This window comes from Dermacentor andersoni, chromosome 2 (genome assembly GCF_023375885.2).
Source record: "Dermacentor andersoni chromosome 2, qqDerAnde1_hic_scaffold, whole genome shotgun sequence".
Taxonomy (NCBI): Eukaryota; Metazoa; Arthropoda; class Arachnida; order Ixodida; family Ixodidae; genus Dermacentor; species Dermacentor andersoni.
In genome coordinates, this window is record NC_092815.1 from 48207040 (window position 1) to 48234243 (window position 27204).

The window sequence follows — 27204 nt, forward strand, 5'->3', positions numbered from 1 at the left end:
ATTGCTCTCGCTGAACCCAAGAGCTTCAACTAGGCCAGTGGTGCCTAAATACACCGCTGGGTAGACGTCTTCACATTCTAATAAAACATGCTCTGTAGTTTCCCTAGCTTTACCGCAGCAAGCACATGCTTCTTCTTCCTTCTTATATCTCGCTTTATAGGTGCGTGTTCTAAGGCATCCCGATCTCGCTTCGAAAAGTAATGAGCTTCCCTTTGAGTTATCATAAATTGTTTCTTTCCTTATTTCTTTTTTCCTCTTAAGTAGTTACTCACGGCAGGTTTCTTTTCCATTGCCGCCACCCATGAGATTATTTCAGCCTCTCTGACTTTCCGCTTGACCGTTGCTGTGTTGCCCACCCTACAGGCCGCATACTTTCTGGTAAGCTTCCTAGTTCTTTTCCTCCACTGTGAATCAATGTTTTTCCTGTACAGATACCTGAACACTCTCCCAGCCCATTTACTTTCTTCCATATTCCTCAGCCGTTCTTCTACTCAGTTTTACTGCGACCTTCCCTCACTTCAAAACTAGTCCAGCCTATATCACCCTGCACAGCTTCATTTGTAGTCTTCCGGTGAGCGCCCAATGCGAGGCGACCCACTGACCTTTGGTTCCCGTCGAGTCCTGATTGTACCCCTGATTTAAAGCAAGCAACCGCATTTCCAAAAGTAAGGCCTGAAACCATTACACCTTTCCACATACCTCGGAGGACCTCGTACCTATTGTATCCCCGTAGCGCTCTGTGCTTCATTATGGCTGAATTTCTCTTCCCCTTCACTGTTATTGTTTTTTCCTGTGTTTTCAAATATCTATTGCCTTCGCTTATCCACATGCCAAGGTATTTATATTCGAGGTATTTCCTGGCCCTGTATCTCCACTGTCTGTTCACTGTTTTCATTGAATGCCATAACACCTGATTTTCTAACACTAAATTTCAAACCTAAATTGTTGCCTTCCTGTCCACAGATATTAGCCAGACGTTGCAAATCACTTTGCTTGTTAGCTAGCAACAGAATGTCGTCCGCATAAAATAAACCTTGGAGCTGCAGCTCTACTACTGTTCCCACCTGTTTGTATGAGAGATTAAACCCGATATTACTTCCCTCTAGCGCCCTCTCCACCCTCACTATGTACGTACATCATGAACAGCAGTGGGGATAAAGGGCACGCCTGCCGCAGTCCCTTGTTGATATGAAATTTCTCCTTGCTCCTCATCCCTTCCCATTCAACGCAAACGGTATTTTCTAGGCAAATCTCTCTCAAAAGCTGTAGACGATCGTCACCTAAGCCTTCCCCTTCCAGAATATCCCACAAAATGTTGCGGTCTACGTTGTCATAGGCTCCTATAATGTCTAAAAAGGCCACGTCTGTTTTCTACTTTTGATATTTCAATACACTGAGTAAGAACAAACATGTTATCATCCAAAAGCCTACCTATTCTGAAGCCATTCTCAAGCTCTCCAAAAATGCCATTATTCTCTGCCCATGCATGCTTGAAGCTTTAATTTGATTGCCTCCATTGTTAGCCTGTATATTACCGATGTAATGGTCAACGGTCTATACGAGTGAATTCTATGTTTCTCGCCCTTACCTTTATAAATTAAATTAATTCTACTTTGTCGCCAACTGTCTGGTATTCGTCTATCTTTTAAAGTTTTTTCCACTGCTTTCACAAGAGCTTCTTTACTTCTTGGTCCTAGTTCATTAATTAGCCTAACGAGAACCTCGTCTAGTCCTGTGGCTGTGCGCTTAGGAATTTTCTCTTCCGCTTTCTTCCAGTTGAAATTTGTCAGCACCAGCTCCTTTTCCACTTGGGTCTCTTTCATGCTCCTTTTTCTTCAAATACAACCTCGTCATTGCCTTGGAAAGATTCGGCTCTTACTTTTCCGATGTAATTTATTGCCGCTTCTCCTTCCAGTCTGTTTTTATCTTCGTCTAGGATATGGTGTTGTATTGTTGTTGACTTCCTGCCTAATAATTTTATGTGGTCCCAAAATATTCTAGGTACGGCCTTCTTTTTCTCACGTATTTCTGACAACGTTCACTTTCACCTTTTAATTTTGCTTGTACCAGTATTTGAACCATAGACTTTTTCTCCCGGTATATTTCCCATTCACTGGTTACTTCATCCGGCGGCAACTGCGCCTTCTTTGCCTGCCTGTGCTCTCGAGATGCTTTCTGTCGTTCGGCGATCGCTTCCCGTATCTCCCTGTTCCACCAGCTTTTCGGTTTCTTTTTTCCTTTCCACCGAACACGTTGTTTCTCTTTCCGTATTTCTGTCGTTATTACAATTAGAAGCTCATCATATTCCCACTCTTTACTTGGCCATTTGCCAAGTTCTTCCTCGACTCTAGTGACTATATTTGCAATTTGTTCAGCGTTAAAATTTGGACTGGCCATTTCGCGCTCCTTGCTCTCTTTCCCGACTACATATCCCATGTTCAAAATGATGCGTTTATGGTCACTTCCTATGCTGCTAAAGCCTTCATCAATGACCATTTCTCTCAATTTATCATGAATTCCTTCTGTCATCAGACAGTAATCAATGGTCGATTGCCGGTTTCCCACTTCCCACGTGATCTGCCCTTCACACTTAGGCCCTGTATTCACGATAACGAGGTTATGTTGCTCACAAAGGTCTAGCATTGACTTCCCGTTGTTTTCGGTAGGCAAGGAGTTACGGAGTCGCCATCTGTCGGAAGCGCCTCCCTTGCGTAGTATGAGGGATCACGCAGACCCAGCGCCGTAGCAGAAATCTTCCTCGCGTGTGTGCTTGCTGCATACCCGAGTTGTAGCCGATGGCTGTCTGCCGGTTTTAAGTTTCGCCAGCCAAGCTTCACGCAGCTCCTTGCCCTGCGGCTACGTGTGAATAAGGCTGACACCGGGCTCCGTTGCGTACGTCCGGCACTGCGGCACCGATCAGTAGCCTACCATGCTGCACGCCTCCAAAGGCAGCCACAACGTATTATAGTACTTCCAAATGTTATCAAGCAGACACCCAAGGCGGTAAAGCCTCACCAATTAATCAGAACCGCGGCGCAGGTAGCACTTTAAACTTTCGTTTTCAGCTCGCTTCGGCGCTTCCGAAGCAGCCGACGCGGCCGCTGTGTCCACGTGATCCCTCATGCCACGTCACGCCGACGGTGGCGTCAGTTTTTCCAGTGGTGGAGCTCGCCCCCATATGACTCTGCCTAGGCACTACGGAGGAGATTTCTTAGCGCGTGTTGTATGTGTTTGTCCCTTAGACACGCCGGCATTGCGGCGTGCGGTCGAGTTTGTTTACGCTCCGCCGCTGGCTGCCAGGGCGGTGAGGCAGTGGGCACGGACGCCCCATTTGGTGATGGCTGTGTCTGAAGGGGCAAGGTTCTGACTGGTGTTGTATAAGTCGCGGGTCGCTTTTTTTCGTCGCGACAATAGATTGAATTTTTTACAAGCACTGCTCCAGAGGAGAGCACATGTAACCGGCAAGCGGAGGCCTCAGGAGACCACCTGAGGTTATAATAAAGCAGGTGGCGCAGGATCTCCAGGGCAACCAAGGGGTAGCCGAGGGATCAAAGCTGGAAGCAGGGCGGTCCGTGGGTTGGGGCCGTGAAGGCTGAAGCGTGCCAGGGGTGTTCGCATAAGATGTTCCGCGGACAGCCGATCTTTACACCCTGGCACGCGCCTTTTCTAAGGTACCCTTTGTAAATATACTTTGTAGATAGTCTCCAGTCTTAATCCTTCGTTCGAGTAACAATATCGTGAATACAAAACACGTATAAGGCTGCGTTCAAATTTCGCCTTAGGGAGTATCGTAATCGTCGGTGAATTTGTGCATTCGCACCAGGGTCGGATTAAGAAAAATGGGGGCCCTGGGCTAATGCGCATGCAGGCCAGGAAAAATGGGGGCCCTTTCCCTATACTGACCCCCCCCCCCCTTTGCGCCTGCTACGCTACTGGAAATATGCCCTGTTTCATTTGAATTCCACCAAATTAAAACAGAACGAAGTGCGATCAACGGGATTATTATTATTGTTATTATTATAAGGAAAACAACAAAGCTTGCTTGAAAAGCCTGCTGTTGTAAACACCAAGACATATGTTCACTTTGTGATTTTAACCTGCATTCTATTTTCAGCAAAAGCTAGGCTTTAAGGAAAAGTTTAGTGCACTCAGGACGAACAAGAACGTAGAAAAGACAGCACAGGTCAGATGTCGATCCTTCTGAAGCTAGGCTTTGTTTGCATCACTAAGTTTAATTCCGTGAGGAGACGCATGGTTGTATCCAAAACATTCTTTATTAAAATTCAAGCACCAAATTGTTATACACGCTACTCTATTAATATGCAATAGGTATATACAATACTTATAGCAAATACAAACACCATAAAAATGCGCTAGAATACAGATGAAAATTGCCAACTGTAACCACAAAACATTATTTGAAAATAATTTCGTTACAGGTAAGACAAGCAAGGACGACACCAAATAAACGTGGCACTATCAAAAACAACAAAAATACAGTTCTTTATGAGCACGCTAAATATCACAAGAAGAACAAACAAGAGACGAACAACGAAGATTTGCATATCTTGAATTACACTGCTCAGCGTTTCATTGGCAACGTGGAGGCTGGGAGGCGACACAACGAACTTATTGGAACTATTCATGTATAGCGCAAACAGTCCTCTTTTAAAATGGCATCTTTCGCGCTTTCGCTTTGGCGAAATCAGATATAGTCTGTTCGAAGGATAGATGGCGGAGGAGGTCACTTTCAGTGAACATGATAGAAAGCGAGTTCACCTTGTCGTCAAGGAGGCTCGAACGAAGGCGATTTTTATCAGCGACAACTTGGAAAACGATCGTTCGGTCTCACAGTTTGCCACGGGTATGCTTAAGTACATTAGCAAAGCAATAGAAAGGTTCGGAAACACATCAATAAGCTTTCTTTCGTGCAGCAACTTCATTATTCCCAGGGGACTCGTGTCCTGGTACACAGAGTTGAGCAGAAAGTTCGCAAACTGAACGATTTCAGCGGGAAATGCTGGCTCCAAATCATTTTTGTATGTTTTCACCAACTTCTCAGCCTGCTGTGCCAGAGAGGTCTAGCTCCCAACTTGTGTCAGCAATTTTAAGAATCCGAGCCTTCCGCAGAGTTCAGTGTAGGCAGCCTTTCGCACTCGCAAAGCAGAGCCTAGACTGTCAAGTACAACATTGTAGGACTCTACGATAAACTTTTTTCTACCTTGTAGCGCACCATCGCTTTTTCCATCCAGGTGCTTACTAAAAACGATGCGTTTGCCCTCATCCTGACAACATTGATTGGTACTTAGCGTGCGTGCTCTCTCTTCGAAGGTATCAAAGATAGGTCGCAAAGAATTAAGAAAGCCTTCTAGAGAGCTTAGCAGGTCTACAGCAGTTGAAATGTCTAGGCCTGGTTTCTGAAGTGCTACGCTCGTTTTGTCAAAGCGCTCCAAGATTTTACTCCAGAATATCGCCATGAATGCAGTCTCTAGTTTTGTCAGTTCCTTGAAGAGAGATTGCGCTTCGTTCCTAGTGCCACCGTTTTCTTCCTCGTTCTTTAATATAGCTTCAAGGAAACACAAGACTGCATTGAAAATTTTCAGAATGGCCTTACATGATTCAGCGTGTCTTGACCACCTGGTCTCAGAGAGACTTATCAAGACAAGCTGCTGGCCAATTCCGCCCATGCTGTCCAAAAGATACCTGCTTAGGTGAGGCAGCAAAGAACACATACAGTCCCTGAATTACAGTGAAAAATGTGACTGCCTCAAGGCAATTGTCAACGCTACACGCGCCAACTAAGTTCAGTGAATGACCAGCACCACGGGACGTAGACTGCCAATTCGTTCAAGTGTTTGATTTGAGCTTGCAGTCCTTTGTATTTTCCTGATATATTACTCGCATTATCATAAGCTTGGCCCCTACTATCATTAATTAAGATGCCATTGTTCGTCAAGAGGGACATCACGGTATCGAAAAGATACAAGCCGGTATGCGATTCAATTGGAACAAATCCAAGAAAGCGTTCGTACACTTTCCCATTTAGATAGTATCGTAAAACAACTGACAGCTGATCAAGGTGAGTAAGGTCTGGAGTCGAATCAACAATTAAAGAGAAGCATTTTGCGCGTTTCACTTCGTCAACGAGACGTTCCTTGATGCCATATGCTCGATAAATTCATCACAACTGGTTTTTGACAGATACGATGGGTGACATTTTCCTTTGTTCCCGTAGCGTTTGATGTGCTCCTCTAGAAAGGGATCAAACTTGGCAATGGCCTCAAGCGCTCCCATGTAATTGCCATTTCTCGGTAAACCAAAAATCTCCTCACTGCCCCTAAACGCTAGGTTGCGCTCAGCTAGAAGCTTAACTACAACGACTATACGCGCTTCAACTCCTCTGCCCAGTAAGCGGTCTCAGTGACAAGATGCCTAAACAGCTCCTTGTCAATTGTGCTGCTCGAGTTAGAACGGGCGAGCCATGCTGCTCCGTAGTTCCGGTGCTCGACACTATTTTCATGTGCGCAAACCTTTTCTTCTGCTCTTTTCCAATCAGAAAACCCGTGCGTGGTGAAAGCACTGGGGTTGCTTGAAATCGAAAATAGTTTGCACAATAAACAGTAAATGGAACCTTTGGACTCCGAGTACATTAACCAGTGTCGCTCGTACGCCTCCTCATTTACAGCCTTTCGCACGAAAAGATGAGGTGACATATAGCGTTTCTGAGTTTTGTATCGCCTTTCGAAAGACGGAAAATTTTCTGCCCAATTTTAAATATACAATGGCCCTTTCTCAAGGCATACACTCCAAAAGCTGTCAATAATAACGTCCGGCCACTTACAGGGTCACTTCGGATAATATCGCAACGCACCTCTTGCTGCGGGGGTTTCTGTACTTCTCTGTGGCCGCAACGAGAAGCCGTCTCGAGAGAATTCGTCCTCTCGAGGCACACTTTATGGGCGGGAACATGATTATTTGAAGCCAACTAACAGGAAACAAGTGAGTCGGTTCTTGGAGTGTTGTTTCCTGGCGCTCCTCAGTATAAGGAGGCTCATCGGGGAGGTTTGGCACCTATTGATCAGAAGTAGTAGAAATCGGGCGTGGCGGACCGGACACCTGGAGCTCTGTGGCAGTGGCCTGGCCGAGCAGCATAGACGTTGCTGACTCAGGAACAGGACAGGTCTCGGTTAGCGTCGGTTGCTCAGAAATGTGGACGACCGAGGTTGGCACCGTTTTCACAGGATCCAGACAACCAAGATGAGTCAAACCTTGTTTCTTGCCAGGAAACCGTGGTGATGGAGTTGGCAAATCCTCCACAGTAGCACAGTCGGTACTATTGGGAGCTTGACACGGACTTTGGATAGAGTGATCATACTGCTCCGCGGAAGCTGCATTCAGTAGGTACTTTGGTAGCTTTTTTTCACGCTCTTCTCTTTCTAACTTCGCCTTTCGTTTAGACGCACCACTTTGATGCTTCCGACCGAGCATTTTCGCATGAATGGATGCTAATTGTTCATCGGGCACTTCGCCAGTCCGACGCGACTGCAGGTGTCCAACGGTGGCCGTCCCGATGACTGGCGCACGCTGCCTGGATGGTCCGTGGCTGGCCGAGAGTGGTGCGTCCCCCGGAAGCTCCTCAGCGGGCGGGCTTATGCAAGCGAATCGCAACCCGCGATCAACTTCCTTTTATAGACGCGCGCCGCGTCTGTCTGTTACTAGCGCCAAAGCAGGCGTTCACATACGCATAGAGTTCCTTGTACAAATTCCCTCCTTCTCCGTACAAACTCACTCCTTCTGCCGTTCCGGTCTCGTCTTCCTATTGGCTAGGAGCAATCGTCTCTTCTGGGAGGTTCTCGGTTTTTCTTTCGCCCCGTCGACGCCGAGCGCGAGAACGAAGGGGAGAGGGCAACTCCTAGCGCGGGCGAAGTTACGCGCCATCCGTAGCCTCTGAGTCATCTTTTTCGACTTCTTTCTGGAAAGTTCGGTGGCCAGTCTGACCTACTTTCTCCGTCGAGCGCCCGCGAGGGTGCGCAGCCACCAGGCAGGAATGGGCCCTGGAGACAGGCCTTTGTGTCCAGCTCTTCAACTTCCCCTTCCCCTCTTCCACAACTTTAGCCCGAACAGTGAACATTCCATGCCCCACGGCACGCGGACAAAAGCATGTACGACGTCTTCTTTCCTTTCCTGGCTAGACTCTGCCATCAGACTCATCATCATCTGCTATCGGACTCATCCTTTCCCGCCCAAATTACCATCACGGTAAAGAAAAGTCGAATGGGAGGCACTGTTGGGTACTGCAGCCCATCCTTTCTATGGGAAGGACAGCGGCAGAAATATTTGAGAGGTGGAGGGTGGCGTGGTGGTGACGAGGGGCAAGGGAGATTTACGTCTTCATCCCACATTACATGTTTTAGGTGTTTCCCCCTTGCCCCTCCTCCCCAGACAGCACTGGACAATCGGACTGACAGGAAACCACGAAATCTCTTCCAAGCAAACGCACCTCGCTTCGTAAGAAAGAGGGCCTCGCCGGGGTGGCGGGGGATTCCTGTTTTTGCAGCTCGACAAGCTGTCCTCAAATGATCAGGCTAAACGCATGCTGTTACATTAGGCGGGGGGCCCCGTCTGCTCGTTCTGGTTTTCTCGCTTCATACATGTCGCTCGAAGTTCCGTTGTCCATGGTTCCATATACTAAGCAGGTTAGAATAAATGGGCCCCTTTCTCTGACTGTCCGAGGTGAGGCCCTGGGCTGCAGCCCCCTTAGCCCCTCCCCTCCCCCCTTAATCCAGCGCTGATTCGCACACGAAACATTTATGTAATTGCTTTCCAATGGAGTATGTGAATTCGGTAAAATACACCGCATTATTTTTTTATAATGATCTTTCTTGGCACAGCCGTTTAACGTGCATCCGTACTAGACTCGGGAGTGTTGCGTATTTATTATTCAGTATAATATCATTTCTTCCGATGTCGTTTCAAAGCACGGTCATGCACTTGCTCGCGTGGTATACTGAGGTACGGAAAAGTGTTTGCATTTTCTTCTGTTCGTTGGACGTGCAGAATCGGTGCCATTTTAAATAGAATTTTGAAAAGCATCGCTTACAGTTCTCCTGTGAGGAACAGTGCAGATATGTTTTCGTCTGTTTGCTTACCTTCCTTTAATTCACTGCTTATGCAAACAGTTTTCAAGCACCACAATTTGAACTCCGTTTTGAGGCATGCCTACACTGCGTCTCGATCACTCCGAAAACTTCCTCGTTTTATTGTGCCCCGTTGTACTGCAAGATATGGCAAAACTAGAAGGCGTGCTTATCTTCTCCAATTTTCAATGAACTCCCAGACGATATATTCACTGCGTCCTCAAAGCGCACCCTATGCAATCTGTTAAATCATCATTGACTCGTGTAATGCATCTACTTATTTGTCGACTGTTACCTAATTTCGTGGGAATTTTATCACGTAGTTTTCTTTTTTTATTCAGTTCACGAGGCAGTGACGAGTGATTGTAATCCTGTTGAATGTCTCCTATAATTTTTTCCGTTGCCAATGCTGCGGGGTCCTGTCGCGCGCGCCGCTCTGGCTTTGACAGACCCGATGATTCAACGTACAAGCTCAACATGACAATAAAAAAATTATTATTATTATGTGTTTTGAAAACATATATGAACTTGACAGGAAAGGGAAAGCTAGTAGCAGGCTGGCAACTGCCACTGGAAGGGGCCAGGTGCCTGCCTCGTGCCTACACTTCAGAAAGGAGGAGGGGACATAAATAAATAAATCCAACGAATGGCGAAATAGGCGCAGTATATAAACAGTGCAACCTTATATGCAACCATGCAACCTCGGCTATATATATATATATATATATATATATATACATGCACTTGTACCATACATACTCAACCCATATTTATTTGCGCGTCTGATTTTCGAAACTTCCTGCAAGTAACCTACATGGTGGAGAACTGTTCTCTTGAGTAGTAGGTATACATAAAATGAACGTAGAACCGGAAAGTGTATAACAAAATTTCACAGACCAAAAAAAGGAAGAAACAACGCTATAATAAGAGAAAGGCTATCAGATGATTAAAGAAAAAAAATGATTCACAGCGAGACAGTCAGCGTGTTGAAATCGTATATGTGCTGATTGTCAGTTTATAGTTAAAACCTCTATTTTCGTACGGCACTCAGACAGTTAATGCTTATTATTTCGCGATATACTTGGTTCCATTTCCGTATTTCATATGTAAAAGAATGAGTGTTTGAATCCGTTGACAGTGTGAGAATATTTTACCTATGTATGCAGATGCTTATGTCGGCTTTCACGTGACTGTGAATAAGCGACACATTTAGTGGTCAATCTTATAAGTATTATGAAGAATTAGGAAGATAAATATTAGTTGGGCCTATCTCTCTCTCTAGCTTATGATGTCTGAAGGCCAGAGGCAACCAACAGGTTAGTAGGGGAATCCGTACGAGCAATAAAAACAGCGCTAAACGACAGGACGAGTGAAGGAACACAGACAACAGTCCCTTCACTCGTCCTGCCGTTTAGCACTGTTTTTATTGCTCGTAATCATGAACCAACCAGCCCAAATGCGTACGCTTCTGCGGAATCCGTACGTTTATCTTTGTTGTCAATAAATGTAACAGTCTTACGTCGAATAGCTTCTAGCTCCTTAATGTTAGTTTTCGAATGCGGAAACCATACTGTATTAGCATACTCTAAAACAGGTCTCGCGAAGCTCGTGTAGGCTGTAGGAGTTCGGTACACAGGGATCTACAGCTATTTTATTTGGGTTTCATTCCCTTCTTGACCTCCGTCGCACCGAGTGACCGATCCCGGCAAAATTGGTGGCGCGACGACCATTACCATGTGTGCGAATGACATCTTTGCTTTTTGTTGAGTGCCATTCTCATGCGTATTTGCTCCTAGTTTCCAATTAAGGCCACGTGTCAAGATGAGCGCTCGTATGAGCCAACTCGCTTCGTCACTGCTTTTTCTCTGCTTTAGCGGTGAAAGGCTTGCGAGAAGACTAACGAAGAAAAGGGTGGATGAAGATGACGATAAGTATATCTTTGTTAAAACACTAAGTGCGAAGAACTGTTGCAAAGTTCAAGCCTCTGATTTTTTTTTTCATCTATCCGTTTCTGCTGCTGCAGCCTTACTTTTGAGCTGTTCGTATACGTAACGCTGAGCGCAATGCATCACATGTGGTGGAAGATGTCCTTTTACGTCACAAAGTTCTTGCTGTCAGTCCTTTCAAACCATGCACAAAGAAGCAACTGCAAAGATAGCTCTGGCAGGATTGCATTGCTTCTGCCAAGAAGTTTCTTTCGCCTCATGTTGTCAGCCTGTTCACCAGTGGAGGTGCACAGAAAGAGCGTTGTAAGTCGACGAGCTTGAAAGAGTAGCCAATAACGTTTGCTAATTCAATAACGTTCACGGATTTTCGTAGGGTATGCCGGATTAAGATCCAAATGCCCCGTTGCCGAAATAGGATGCCTTTAGTAAGACACGGGGGAACTTGTGCATCGAATTGGCGATGAATACTCTCTGGCGTCTGTTAATGGCAGCTTAAACATTAGGGGCGCAATAATGTTGACCTTATATGAGCAGGTAATGAAAGTAGTGACCAGACAGCTTCGAGAACGGACACAAGAAGGTCTCAAACGCACACTTATATCCCGCTTCTATACGCACGCCACTACATTTGTATGCTCTATCTGCTCCACCTGTCAGGACTGACGTGACGTTAAATCGCAACGTCTGTTCGCAACTTTGAAGAAATGGGTAATTATTAAAATTCCATTTAATTCTGGGGTTTCACTACCCAAAATCACAATATGATAATGAGGCACGTCGTAGAGCAGGACTCAGGAATGGTTTTGACCACCTGGGGGTTCTTTATAACGTGCACGTAATGCACTGTACACGGACGTTCTTGGCATTCCGGCCCCACCGATATGCGACAGTCGGGATTTGATCCCACACTATCGGGCTTAGTAGCGCAACGTGGAAAGCACTATGCCACCACGGCGGTTTGAGATAATAAAACGTGAAACTTGTAAATCAAGGTATGTTGCGTTGTATTATGAGTACGAGCTAAGTGGTCAAATAAACTATGTGCCGTACCGTAAGCAACGAAGTTCATTACCGGAAGGAATGCGCCATGGGAACTGAATGGTTGTGCTCAGACTTGAGAAGTCAATGCTAGCGAACCTGTCCTGACTGTGCTTCTGCTGAAGGTGGGCATGGTGGCGCTTGTGGTGGTGGCAAATTGTTAGTGATTATGAGGCTAGCGATGCAAATGAACGAAACTCACGGTCGAAGTGTCAACGTTTTCGAACATTCGCCCCCACCTCTTATATAATACCTCGCAAGACGCCTTGGAGTGTATAATAAGTTATGATGGTGATGATAGTGATGAAGTGAAACAAGGTCCACGGTGAACCTCCTAGATAGTGGCAGGTGTCGCGCATACAATGACAAAGTAGCGCAAGCTGAGAGGTATACACGTTACTGAAAGGGACAGAGGTGCAAACACGCATGCAAGAAGTAACTAAGAGAACAGAAACGCCGAACTAATGACTGAAATGTCGCACATTGGCTGAAAAAAGAAGGCGCAGGACTGACCTGCCCGTATTTTCCAGGGAAGCCAGCGCCAACCCGTCAATCATGGACACTTGCGATCACTCGTGAAAGATAACTGTTTAGGTATGGCAATTCATTTTCGTGAACGGTAATCGAGGTCTGTCTTATGTGAAAGGCTTGGTCCTTTTTCAGTCCGTGCAAGAGGTCTGTTTGTTTATTTGTTTATTGACAAAACAACGCTCAAGAGCTGTTTGTCTTGGTGTCAAGGCAAAAAGCGGCACTAAAAGCCAGCTGACTAGGCCTTTGACATCAGACAGCACGCACAGCAGAGAACATGAGCGCAACATGCTTCAAAACACACTGCAAGATATCAAACACATACAAATTAAAATGCACGTACAGAGTATCAAACACAATAAAGCAATATAAGAAAGAATGACAGTATTAGTCGCCAACACATTCATCATCAACGTGACACAATACTATTAAGGCCAATGGACTACAATTTGATTGAAAAGAACAAGACGAATGCAGACCAAAATTACAACTGTTGGAGGAAATACATTTAGTTAGTTTTCTGAAAGAAAGCAAAGAGGCAGAACTCTCCATTGTATATAAAAACGATGGATAACAATTCAGAAGGTTCGGAATTTGCCATTTCAATAATTGCATACGGTATCTAGTTCTCGTTTTAATTTTTACGAAGCTTTTGTTTCTGAAATGATATGGTGTCTCCGTATTTGTATATGTATGAAATAACAGCTCACGATTTGCTTTTAATTCGAGAAAAATCAATTCCAACAAACGCTGTTTATACAACATTTCGATATGAAGTATCCGGTTCTCGAAAAAATATGGGGATTTATGATCATGACTAGATATACTTTGAATGAATCGTATACTTTTCTTCTGCATTATGCATAGTCGTTCGAAATCATACTTTGATGTAACCCCCCAAGCTAGTAGGCAATATTGTATACGAGAATGTACTGTACTAAAATAAAGGTGACGTTTTAATCTTATTGGCAACAACGTCCGAAATCTATTTAGCATTCCAATTGATTTAGCAATGATACCTTTTATAAAAGTCACCTGACTTGTCCATCGCAGATTTTCATGAAGTAGTACCCCTGAAAACTTGTATTCTGAAATCTGCTCTTATGGACATGATTTAAACGTTATAGAGCTATCAAGGGGAACTGGTTTATTAATGGATGAGAAGACAATGTATCTGGTTTTCCATACATTCAATAAGAGTGTATTTGCATTTAACCAGAAGGACAAATTTTGAAGTCATAAGTTAACAGTACGGGTGAGAGAGCAAAGGTTATTAGATGTGAAAAAAAAATTCGTATCATTTGCGTAGAGGACAATGTCTGTGGTCAGGGGGATGTTGATGATATCGTTTATATACAGCAAGAATATTGTTGGCCCTAATATAGATCCTTGCGGAACTCCATGACTTGTGAATTCAGTATCCGACTGTACGTTATTAATTGCAACGAACTGAGTACGGTTAGTCAGGTAATTACGCAGTAACTTAAGTGGAAGTCCTCTTATTCCTTAATACGGTAAATTTGCAAACAGTATGGGATGTTTAATAAAATTGAAGGCTTTGTTAAAATCTAAGAAAATACCTATTGTGTACAGCGGATTTTCTATATTAGCTACAATTTTTTCTCTGATGTTTAATAATGCTGACCCAGTCGATCTGCCTTGCTGAAATCCAAAGGTCAAAATGATGTTCCTGTGCTGGCTATACTGCCCCTCCCCCCAAGCTAAAGTAGCACGGGGACGGAGGCGTGAACAAATGAGAAAAGCCGCAAAACAACGTACGTCATGCAGTCGTCGTGTCCGTCGTCGTCATGCGTCGTAGTCGATGTCGCCAACAATCTGTCGCCGTCACTTTATTGGCGTAAAGAAAAGTGGTTCCTGCCAAATACCACAGCTCATGTCTTCATGAACATGTTCGTGCGTTCAAAGTTCACGAATTTGGGAATGCAAAAGGACGTTCATACTTTACGGTATTCACTCTCATGTGCCGAACTATTATATGTCATCAGAGTTACAAATGAGTGGTTTGATTCCCAGTACTCTTGTTTTACCTGCATAAATAAGTGACTATATACCGATTAAGGAGGCTGCGCTAACACAAACTTTACTGCAACATTTCGGATGAAAAAGTAAGTAAAGCCATAAATAGAAGTCAAACGTCCAATTTCCAGAATGTGAGTACAATTTTCGCGCTTAAATTATGGTGTCGCAGTTTTTGAAGCAGCCTTCCTGAAGCAGCCTTCACTTTCAGGTGCTTAATTCCTAGCCTCAGTGTTGATACTTTGGCCATCTCTGTGAGTGAGTATTGTTGTAGAGGCGAGAATGAAGAATATTTGTTTAGATTGATTGAGCGACACATTTTACAATATACGTTTATGTTATTTTACTGGTACCTTGGACAATGTACTGATATTTATGATCGACATTTATTTTTTCTGTATTGCAACACTGGTATACTGCGACACAACGATGCACCACACAGGCAGAGTCCGTGGCTATTCGGTGAGTCATTGCTAGCCATTACAAAATGAAATGAGGCCAGACGTATCTGAAAGTGACAAATGCTAGATATGAGCCAGAATAGCGCGGCTGCGATGAGCTACGATTCTGCCCGAGCACTGGCAAGAAGCATGAAACAAAAGTGGCCCGTTCGGTCTGTCCCAAAAGTTCACTTAGTGAGGAAGTGAAAAGTGGAAAAAGGCGTAACAGCGCCACTCTCTTGCCCTCTCTTGACTTCAAGTACGAGCCACACTGCTGCATGGCAAGGAAAAATATTTTTGCGTATACTTTTTGTGCAGCCCATTGGTTCCTTTACTCTCCTTTACTCTCTGTCGAAACTGAAATCGACGAACAGGCAAACCACGGATAAGTATAAAATTTCTTGTGAAAATGGACAAGAATGGAAGAGTGGGATAAATAGAATGCACAGCTTACGAAAATGACTAAGCCAGTTCTCGGGTTACCCGTATACACTTGTACAGAGTGCTTAATTCGGCTTGGCATTCAGAATACTCTGGACGAGATTGCCGAGGCCCAGGAGCGCGCACAGCTAACTCGCCTCACTACAACTAAGGCAGGGAGATCCGTCTTGTAGGAACTCGGGGACATCACCCTGATAGAGTAGCGGAGGAGTCCTCTGACGTTCCTCCGTCGATTCGTGAGACCATTATGGTCACGCCCGTACCTAGGAACGTGCACCCCGATCATAATCGCGATAGAAGGACGGCAAGGGTGGCCAACCTCCTTAAGCAACTACACATGGATCAGCGACAGGTCACCTTTGTGGAGGCCGCCTCTTGTAAGGACGTCGAGCGTTCACCTTCGTCACTGTCGATGGTTGGCAAGGAATCACCAATGCTGTCTCGGTTCGGACTAGGGGCTCGGAAATTGCTGAACAAATGGCTATTGCACTAGTCCTGTTGGTTAGCTCACAGGGTGTCATCTATGGCGATTCAAGGTCTTCAGCTAGAGCATTTGAAAAAGGCACCGTTTCCAAACAAGCCATCAGATTTCTCGGGGGCGACGAAATCACGCACCACTTCATTTATTGGTTTTCCGCACATCAGGGTCAGATAGAGGGTGCTCCTCCCAACCTCAACGAGTCGGCTCACGGGGCTGCGCGCGAACTTGCACACCGCGCTACCCCCGACCAATCGGAAGACGACTCCCCAAAGGACAGGGACACGCCCTCCAACTACAACTAAAGATTACTAAACACTAATACCTCAGCCGTTGAACCTACTTCGTTCCTCATCAGCGGCTCAATACAGCTGAAGGACTAACGCTCCGTCTACTATAAACGAATACGTATCCCAATCCGTCGCTCCTGCATACAACCTATCCGGATACTTACACCGATGGTACTTGCTGCGATTGCGGAGAAATAAATACGTTAGCACACATGCTCTGGCGGTGTGCCCGGTCACGCTCTATCGTCGATAACAGCTCGGCCAGATGGGAGGCGGTTCTCCGCAGCCCTCTTCTGGCCGACCAACTCTGGGCTGCCCAGCTTGGCCTTCCGTTTCTCACGTGGGAGCGGCCCGCTTCGTGATGACTCAAGATCTGCGGGACCTCAATAAAGTTTTACCATACCATACCTGAGGATCTTTAACGTGCCCCTAATGCACAGGACCTGGGCTCTGGCGACGTTAATGCGACTATAGCATTGAAGCGATGTATAGTGACAAACTGTTTTCCTTAAGACACCTTTATTGACAATCTGTAGTGTGGGAAGGGGGCTAAAAATGTTAATCGCGTTAAAATACGCATGCGTCATTGCGTCACCGCAGAATAGGAAGGTTCATGGTTGCAACAGCGTGGCTGGATACAGAATGAGTAAAAGGAGGGGACGTCACACTGTGCTGTGTGGTGTCCCCTCCTTTTACTCAGTACATGTCCAATCGCGCTGTTGCAACCACGAAGCTTTAACAACGTGTCAGATTTTCCAGGCGCTTAAAGAAAGGCTCAAATAAACTCAGCCTCCCACCCGTGGCCAGTTTTGTCCCAATATCACATACCCCTCACTATGCCCCTCACAATACCCCTCACATACCACAGCGTCTACAGATTCGAAAGCTGCAATGAAACCTTCACAAACACGGGCTTCCTAAGCACAGCCAATTTGTCCCGCTAGCACTGCAGAATTTGGGTTCAGCATATCTGACTGCGGATAAAATAGAGCACCAGCGCCTGCATAAGTGCATATAAAACGTAAAACATTTATTCACTGGGAGAATGTCAGGTTAGGCATGTTGGTATTCCCTTTTAGCCTTTCTGGCGCACAAAAGAAACACAGACAGTACGACACACGCAGACAAAGAGCCTTGTCTACGTCTGTCACACTATCCTCGCATATTCTATGCGGTAATAGCCTAAAATTTATTTATTGTCGGCTAGAAGAGCAGGTGTTCTCACTTTTATCAGTCGGACATGCATCTGTTGAGTGTATTCGAAGCGAGTCAATATAGTTTAGAGAGAGATAGCAATAATCCTCCCTCTACGTGGGTTTTCGTAGCGTGCAGTGCCCAAAAACGTCAGATTCATGTGCTCGAAGAGCCCGTGTGATACGGGTGTTACATTCCGCGTATCACCGGAGATAAAAGAAGTTATTTTACCTGAAGGTCCAGGAAAACGGCTAAACAGATACGCCCATGTCGACTGGGCGAATTATCCTAAGAAGGCTAATCACATTAAATAATATAACCCCACACACTGTGGAAATTGATGTTATGTAATTAATATTCAAGGTAGAGCATCATTTGGGGTTCTGCAAAGTGTCACCAAATAGAATAACAAGTTTATTTAAGGCTAGCAGTTTTATGTGTGATGCCAGTGTGTACGTGACGAAATCAGCGAAAGGATGGCTTTGCTATGACTGGTTTATTCCACATCGGTGAAGAAAAATTACCTGTTGTGTTACGATGAGGGCCGATCCCTAATGCGTATACAATGGCACATAACTTCTAGGTAGCCCTAGCTCCATAGAAGAAAGAAGTGGGCAATGTGGAACGACAGCACCTGAAAGCGCTAGCTGCCACGGTAGAATAGTGTTGCAACTGGCGCTCGCTCGTTTATAAGCAACTTGTTGCTTTGCTATGACACGCACGGGAGAGACATAGGTAAATCAGAATAGAAAAGTGGCCGAGTTGGGGAACACTCACTGCACGAGTGTAATGAGTAGAATTTCATGGGATTAAAGATTTGTTGAATAGTCGCAATCATGATAACTTCCTAATTTTTGCTCACTAAATTTTCATTTGCATATATGTTAATGTTTTTCTTCAATAAAGATTAGTTGAGAGTTGAGTACGTATTTTGTTCCTACACTTCCTCCAATCGGTTCTTAAGCATCGTCCAACGATTAGTACGGTCGCCATACAGTAGACAATGTAAAGATAACTACGAGTATTATTCAGGTGTTCGACAAGGACTTCATGTGTGCAAAACTCCAGACAATGTACCACGGTTACTGTTCTCTTCATGCTCATAACCCTGTCACACTTTGACCAAGTGCACTTCAGCGCGCTGAGTGTCATTTTGGCAGCGCACTGCGCGGCGCGAGAAAGAAAAGTCTTCTTTCAAATTGGTGGCGATGGCGATAGGGAGTCGGAAGGCAAAGCACATATTTAACTTAGAAATGCGCGCACAAAATCTGTGTGTTAATGTTAGAAACAGCATTTACAATCAGCCTAATTGCAAGGGAAGTAATTCATTGCAACCTCCATAACAAGATTAACCATCACGAGCCAGGACAACAAGACTTGACCGGTACCAGTCTACAGCGTACTTTTAGTGCACTGTAACCAGTCCAAACGTTGCTTTCTGCCCAACAACTGCGCGGTCATTACCCGGCGTAGCCGTAAACAGCCCGAGAGCGAGGGTATATCTTTCTACCTTCATTTTTTTTTGCGTGTGTGTGCGGCACATTTTGTCGCCTTGTAGCGTTAGCAATTAAAAGAAAATGTTATTAAAATTACTCCTGACTGCTTTCAATATTACTTTACTTATATTTAACTCATTGCTAACGAGGCTACACACTTAGCCGCCGCGAAGTTCGTTCGCCAAACACGCTCGCCGATGAGTGCGCTCTTCACTAAATGTCACTAAGCGTTCCCGCGTGGCAGCCTGCGAATGACACCAGCGGCGCAGTGCACTCGCTCAAAGTGCACTTAAGTTCGCCCGTGTGACTGAGGTATCAGATTGATAAGCTGATTGATGCTGACATTTGATCTCAAGACAGCCTTTTGCGACCTTCGCCGACTACGAGAGGGCTGTCAAAATTCTATCCTTCGTCAAGATCGTTGCAGACGCATGACCCTTGATCTTGAAGTTCGTCAACCTAAATGCCCAAAATGTCGCGAACAAGCCTGCTGTAAGATAATCCCTACTTTTCAGTGTCCGTCCTGGCGTTGCTATTCTAAACAAAACGTGGCTCAACAAGGGAAATAAATAACCAAGAAATGTTCCCTCCCGCCTATCACATCTCTTGCAATTATTATTCTTCCAGAAGCAGTGGTGAAGGGGTTCTTGGAAACGATTATACTCCGTGCGGACCTATTTATCCTAGGTCTCAGCCCGATGTCGCGTGGGTAAAGCTGCAATATGGCTGTCCGTCTTTCTTGGTAGCCGCCGTGTAAAGGTGCGCAAGCTGAGATGTTGACTGTTTCGAGGGTATCGATGACGTATTTCGAGTTCAATTCTCGCTTTCCAGATTCGTTATCTTGGCAGGAGACATTAAACTGCCACGCGTACATTGGGAGAGCATGATGATTAGAAGGAACAGTGAACGCTCTAAAGCGCTCCTAAATGCATTTCATTACACGGCCTGCAGCAAGTTGTCGCTTACTATACGCAGGTTACTAGTCAATGCTTCTCAGTGCTCGATTTGTTCTTTATTTCGGATACCGTGACTCGGTGTGTTATTAACGTAAGTGTGGTTAATGGTGTATCAGACCATACCGCTCTCATCTATTATTTCCTGGAATTCCCTGCGAATTCTGTTGTGTGAATTCTGCGAGTGTGTTGATGGCCTGCTCGATGAGGCTTCTCAACGGGACAGCACTTTAAATATTTTAAAAGTTTTTAGATATATGGACGACTTTTTAATCATTTTTAACAGACAAGGCTCATTGAAGCACTGCGATGATGTTTTAAACATTTTTAAGAACAATGGCAAAGGGCTTTCGTTTACGCATGGAGTACCACAGCGTAACACCCTGCAGTTTTTAGATTTAAGATTAACCTTTCATGACGGGCAAGCTCGTTGGCAATATTTCCCACGTGCCAAGAAAAGGTTGCTGCCGTATGATTATTGTCATTCCAAAATTGCGAATCGTGGAATTGCTATATATATGCTCTGCTTGGAGTCTGCCCTCGGAAGATCGTGTACACACACGATGTAGGTCTCGTTCGATGATCAGATCAAGCGACTTAAAGCAGCACGGTTCCCTGATTCGTCGGTGAAATCAGTCACCGAAACCCTTTTATGGAAGTTTAAAGGTACCAGCGCCACAAGGGAGGAAGAAAGTGCCAGAACCGTAAGACTTGCAGTGATTCCTTATGTTCGTAAAGTCTCCCATAACCCCGAGAAGGTAGCAGGCCGGTATTGCGTACCCATTGCCTTTTCTTCCCCCGTCAAGCTAGTCCGACTCTGCTCGAGAACCACTCGTGAGGAGACCGGTTCGCAAGGCTGTGGCAAGAAACATGGCGCGTCCTACAGGAAATACGCCACTGGGGTGGTGCGCGAAATTCCCTTTGAGTGCGGCAAGTCCTACATAGGACAGACTGGACTCTGCATAAATTAACGAGCCAGGGAGCATGAACTAAATCTAATGAAAGATGGCGTGGCACATTTGCCAGCGCACTGCAAGGCCTGCATGTGCAAACCACGTTTTTCTGAGCTTAAGATTTTTGGCAGAAGCAGAAATCAAACAGCACGTGAGCTACTGGAAGCTTATTATAAAAAAAAAATAAAGGTTCAACTTGCATTAGCGATACGTCTATCTTGCTCTACAAATCGGAAACGAGATTGTTTGACTGCTGGATAATGTAGGTTCGTGAACAGCTTGGGCAGGCGTGTATGTGTATATTATTCATAGGTCAATGCCCAAACTAAATCACTTGGAAGTGCCGCCCGTGTTGTCTTCTATGTGTCTTCCTTTTGTGTGTGTTTTAACTTGCGGCAAAAAACATGTCTTTTAGCAAGCACCAACTAGGCCAACAAGCAGTTGTGTTGCAACATATTTATGTCTATCTGCTGGAACTAACCCTGTGAGTGTCACCACTCACAAGCCTTGGCGGCGGATCATTATTTCTGCCGCAGGCGTCACTTGTATGCGTCCTTTTATTGCACGATCATTACATGCCCTATTACAGGAAAGTCCGGCGTTGTCCTCGGCGGCGTGACCGAAAGATGGTACCAAAAATGGCCGATGGCGCGCAGAGTAAAAACACGTCAAAATTCTAGGATTGACGTCAAATTTGTCAGGCAGGTTTCTGTAAACAAAGCACATTCATTGAATTGAGAAGGAAATTTGGTACGTTCCTGTTTCGGTGGGAATCGCACCTGGGCCTCCGGGGTGCGAGACCAGCACGCTTCCCCGATGCTATGGTGGCTCCACGGTTATGGTTGACTAAAGTTGTGCCTATAGTCCGTGCGTAATTGCACACGTCACGTCACTGCCTCCTACGTGCCACCTGCTCTTCGGATTTCATCGTTGCAGTGTCAACTGCGATGCACTCTCGACACCAAATCATGAGTGTGTGTGTGAGTGTGTGTGGGTGTGCTTATTGCGTGCGTCACTGCTCACGTCACGTCGTTGCCTCCCGCGCGTCACTTTTCCAATTTCATCGGAGCTGTGTCTACTGGGATGCAATCCGAAGCGTCTACCAGTTGAAGTTCCGCGCCTGTCCTGTGTGTTTCCTTCTTTGTCCTTTGTTGTTGCGCGGTTACATGATGCATTCCAATATCGACCACCAATTAGCCCGCCTATCCCTGTTAAATATCTACTTCGGCGGCAGCTGTGAAACGTGGTCGCCTACGGAAGCACGCCTCAGAAGACGAAGCGAGGGTACACAAAAATGCCGTACGACGAGCAGAGGCAGGCGCTCGCTGCAGCTAAAAGCACCACCAGCATGTCTCAAAAGGAACGCCGTGCAAGTTAACAACGTGCATGACGACATGCAGTTGAGGACCTAATGCAACGTGAGGACGAAGCTAAACGTCGAATGCAGGAACAGGATGAAGCACTCAGACAGCGCCAGGACTAAGCATTACGTGGAAAGCGTGGACAGCATGAATCACTTCTACACTGCGAGGCTGAAGCAAAATGTCGAAAGCGTGAACGAGATGAATTCAGTCAGCGTGATGCCGAAGCCCAACGTCAAAGGAGGGAACTGGATGAAGCACTTGACAGCGCGAGGCCGAAGCTAAACGTCAGAGACAGAAAGAGCAGGCCAAAGCTCGAGTCAAAGTGCCTCATCAAGCCGCATCCAGTCGTTTCAACAAGGCGTTTGTGTAGAATCCGCTCGGCAGTGTGTGTGTGTAGCATGTATTACTCTGGTTTGTGAACGACATGACAAATACGCCAGGATCAACGCACACTCTACTGCAACAACACTTCCCTGGACAGAACGTTATGACGTTTAAAGTGTGTCTAACGTGCCTCGTATCGCTGCGGAAGGATACGCTACCAAATTTCTCCACCACCAATGGGTATGTGCATCTTTCGAAGCCAGCGCACTAGCCTCCGCTGAACTTGGTGAGCGAAAGACTGATTTCTCCGCGTGTGCCGTTTATGCACATTGGTCGGCTTCTGTACCACACATATGCACTGTTGGCCATCAGCGGACCAGTCGTCGACGTTCCCATTGACGTTGCGGAAACCGTCGCCATGCTGCCCAACAATCTGGAAAACGATCTCGCCATTCACGTCAACTTCAAACGCTGTATAAGCTACAAAACCTCATACGTTGAAGGTATAGTCAAGAAATCCGATCTCATTGTCAGGCTATACTTTCTAGCGGACTCGGAACTGTATAAATTTTATAGCACTAAGGTAGACATGGCGGTGGTGGATGCCATCTGTGAGAACTTGGAAGAATTCTCAGATGATAAAGTGGAACACTTTGAACATCATTTGGACTACATGCACGAACCTATGAAGGTTGCTCTGGCAATTTCGCTTGGTCAGCAAACCCTGATCATTGACGACAATCAAGCGCTTGCCATGGTACCGGATGAAGGCCGAAAACCACTGAACATCATCTTTGACGAGTACGCGGAGTTGTCCTTCCCACTAATTTTCATCGGTCACCCCCGAAACACACCCTGACGCCAAGCCGTGCGCGACCGCTGAGGAGCCACCCCTCGTCATGTGCTATACATGGTCTTGAAGGTAATGCGGTACCGTGTCGCAAATTCGATGGCCACCATGTTCCGCAACAACAGACTGTCTGGTAACATCACAAGGGCACAGTTGGAAGACAAGGAGCTCATCGGGAAAGCAGTCCATCATGACATAGGGTACATGGCGAGGATTCCGAACAGCGTCACTTACTGGCATGCTCGGAAACAGGATGTTTTCGCTATGATTCGACAACTCGGAAAGCCTTCGGTTTTCTTGGCACTTTCCGTGTCCGAGGTGCATTGGGTAGGCCTTCTCGCTCTATTGCAAAGACTCAAGATAAATCCCGAAGAAGCATTGAAACCCGTGCATAGATGGACGCTGTGCGAACGCAGCCAACTTGTTAGCGATCATCCCATCTTGTGCGCTATCTACTTCGACCACATCATAAGGGTGATCCTGTCCATTCTGTGCGACAAGAGCATTTCACCATTTGTACTCTACTACGTTGTCGAACATTTCAAGCGTGTAGAGTTTCAGCCCCGGGGAAGCGCACACGCACACATCCTGCTTTGGCTTAACGGCGCACCAGACGAACCACTCGGCCCCGACATGCCAGAAACCATCAATATAACCAAACATGTCGTATTGGTAGACCTCAGCCTCATGCCTATAGGCCACGCTGTCAGATCCATCATCATAACCACACGTGCTTTGTGGGGATGCGTGACTCTCACGCCTCCCCTGAGATCTAGTTTTCCCGCATAGCTCGTCTCCTGCAGGGCGGCTTCGCCCGTCGCGTGACCTGGCGCCCGCGGCGGTCGGAGTGGTTGAAGCGAAGTGCGAGAGATGGCGCTAGTGTTGCGCTGCGGCGGGGTTACTTAGGCGCCGGGAGACAGGCGCTTCGGCTCTTTCCCGGCGGGGCGGCGCACGGCGTGGACGTCCCGCGCGCGCGGCGACCCATGCTTCTGCGAGACCGCCTCGCGTGGCCGCCTTCGAACGCACGACCGTTGGCGTGACCGAACACGCGAGCGACCAGGCGTTGGGATCCAGCATGGGGCGAACATATTCGCTCGCAATACGGTCGCGGTAAGTCGGACTTCTAGATTTGTCGTGCGCCCATCGGCTTGTCCTGTGGATAGCAACTCGGCTAGCTGGCATTGATCTATGAAAGGTGCAATAAATGCCCTTGTGACTGTTTGCACTACTGTGTTGCCGTTCCTTTGTCCCAAGAGTACGGAGGAGAAACCCATATCTCCCAGAGCTTCAAGAATGGCCGCACGAGGTGTCGCTTCAGTGCAACATTCTGGCCGATGGAAAAAACCATGATAATCAAGCCACGCCCACCTCCAACCACTGACGAAGAGGTGGCTCGGCGCGCACAAACCAAGGCGCGGCACAACGCATAGACGCCGCACTTGAGGGCACAGTGTACGACGATTTGCATCACGGCATCGCGGATATAGAGGAGGAAATCTCCATCGTCTGCGGCGGGTGCACGAGACCATGCGTCATGTTCAAACGTCACACGACTCAAATCAACGTAAATTTATTCAATTCGTGGATTGCATATGTCCTCGATTCAAACATGGACATTCAAGCTAATTGTCATCGATGCCTGCTTGTGCGCCGGCGTATGTCCTGGAGTACTTCAACAAGGCGAAGATAAACATGTCGAAGTTGCACCAGGAGATTCAGAAGATAATTGAGGAATCACCCGATGCCGAGATGACGTACAGCAAGGTACTGTGGCAGATCAACCTCAAAATGATCAATGCCGTTGAATTATCCGCTCAAGAAGCCGCATGGTTTCTCCTGCAGCTGGACATGTCGAGCAAGAGCAGGGATGGGGTCATCGCAAACACGCAATGGCCCGAGCAGCGCGTACGCGTGCACAGAACTCGCAGAAATGGACAAAGAAGGGCTCGGCGAGTCAAGCACTGACGTGTAGAAGTCGGCCAGGGAACGCTACGAGGACAAGGACGAACGGCTTCGTCACATTACTTTCGTGGATTGCATCACGATGTACAGGCCACCCAACGATGTGTTGCGGAGGCAACCGGAAGTTCTTCGGTGCCGTTGCTATCCGGTAAATGACATTCTCAATTATGAACGGGAACACGTCATGCTCTTCCATCTATTTGACAAAGAAGCTGGCATCTTGGATGGAAACAAATTTGTCGAAATGTTTGACAATGACTACGTTGACATCATGAACGAAAATAAGTGCTCACAAAGTTGACATTCATCAACTGCACAGAGCATGTGAGGGGGTCATCGATGAAAAAGCCACTCGTGGCAAAGATATTCGGCAAGTAGAAGAAAAGGAACATCGACGAGAACAGGCATGCGCGTCTGCTACGGTGCGGCTTCTAACCACTGCGGACAACGCATACATTCTTCAAAAACTAGACGTGCAAGCCCAGGTATTTGCGCCAGGATGTCAAGTGGCCCAGTCGAGAGCACACATTCTGCCCACAGACCGTGTTCCTGCAGAAAATGCGTTTCATACATTATGGGCTGTTCGAAATTCTGCTTGAAGTGATATATCGTCTCACAACGTCAAGTTCCGCATCGCTACGGATCTTCACGGGTGCAGCGGGCTGTGGAAATACGTTCGTCTTAATGCTCTTTATGGATCTCTACAATAGATACTACAACGTTGGTGACGCAGACCACAGTGTCAATGCATACATAGTGTGCGCAACGACTGGTGAGGCAGCAGTAGCGCTTGGAGCCGTCGCCGTACACTCTGCCTTCAAACTGACCATGACGGCTGGCAACCGTGACTAAGGTCTCGGCAGCAGTGATCTCAACACCTTCCGCAACACGTTCAAAAGCATTCGATGTGTCATCGTCGATGAGGTCATCATGACGTCTGCGGACTCGCTCCTCCTGGTGTACCAGCGCCTCTGCAGCATTTCTGTGCGCTTCAACGAGCCATTCGGAGGTTACATTGAAATTCTTTGCGGAGATCTGAGGCAACTGCCTCCGGTCAGAGCGTCCGAGGTCTACAAACGGTCATCCCTTATGAGCAGCGTCTTCAACACAGCTCGTATGCCATGGCACTACTTGTCATACTGCTGTATCACGCGAGTTGTGAGGCAGTCCGACAACACATATTTTCCACACTGCTAAACAAAATATACGACGGGGCACCTTTGAAAGAGGATGAAGTCGCCTTCGTCGAAAGCAGATTTGTCACCGTTGAGGACGTTGCAAAGCGCTGCCTGAAGGGTATAAGACTCTTCTCAACCCAAGACACCGAAAAGTACAACGCACAAGCTGCTGCTACGTACGAAGGCGTCGTAGAAACGTTCCACGCCATGGACAACATAACGGGATACCGATCCAATGAAGAAGTAGAGTTGGCGCAAGCAAAAGTTGCAACTCTCCCAAAGGCCGATACTCGATCGCTGTCCGCGAAGCTTTCATTGTGCGTAGGACGCCCGTACGTGATTGTACGCAAGATTGGTGCCACAGACGGATTACTTAATGGCTCTGTGGAAAAACTGCGCTTCGTCCAACACGATGTTGACGGAAGAGTGGTGGGCTGTAGATGCAAATCTCAGATGGCGTAGATATTATAGCACACCGTCTCAGAGTGCACGAGGTATAGCCATCTTGCCAACGTGGGTACCATAGACAACCTTGTCCACTTATCGTGGCACCTCAAGGGCAAAGGCGTCTCGTACATAATTCTTAAACGGACCC

General features: G+C 46.5%; 1 protein-coding gene across 4 annotated transcripts in view; it reads left to right on the top strand.

Moving 5' to 3' along the window:
* The window catches only part of LOC126542648 (adenylate cyclase type 6-like), a 243454-nt gene that overhangs the window by 183772 nt on the left and 32478 nt on the right, over nucleotides 1–27204 (top strand). The window lies entirely within an intron of this gene.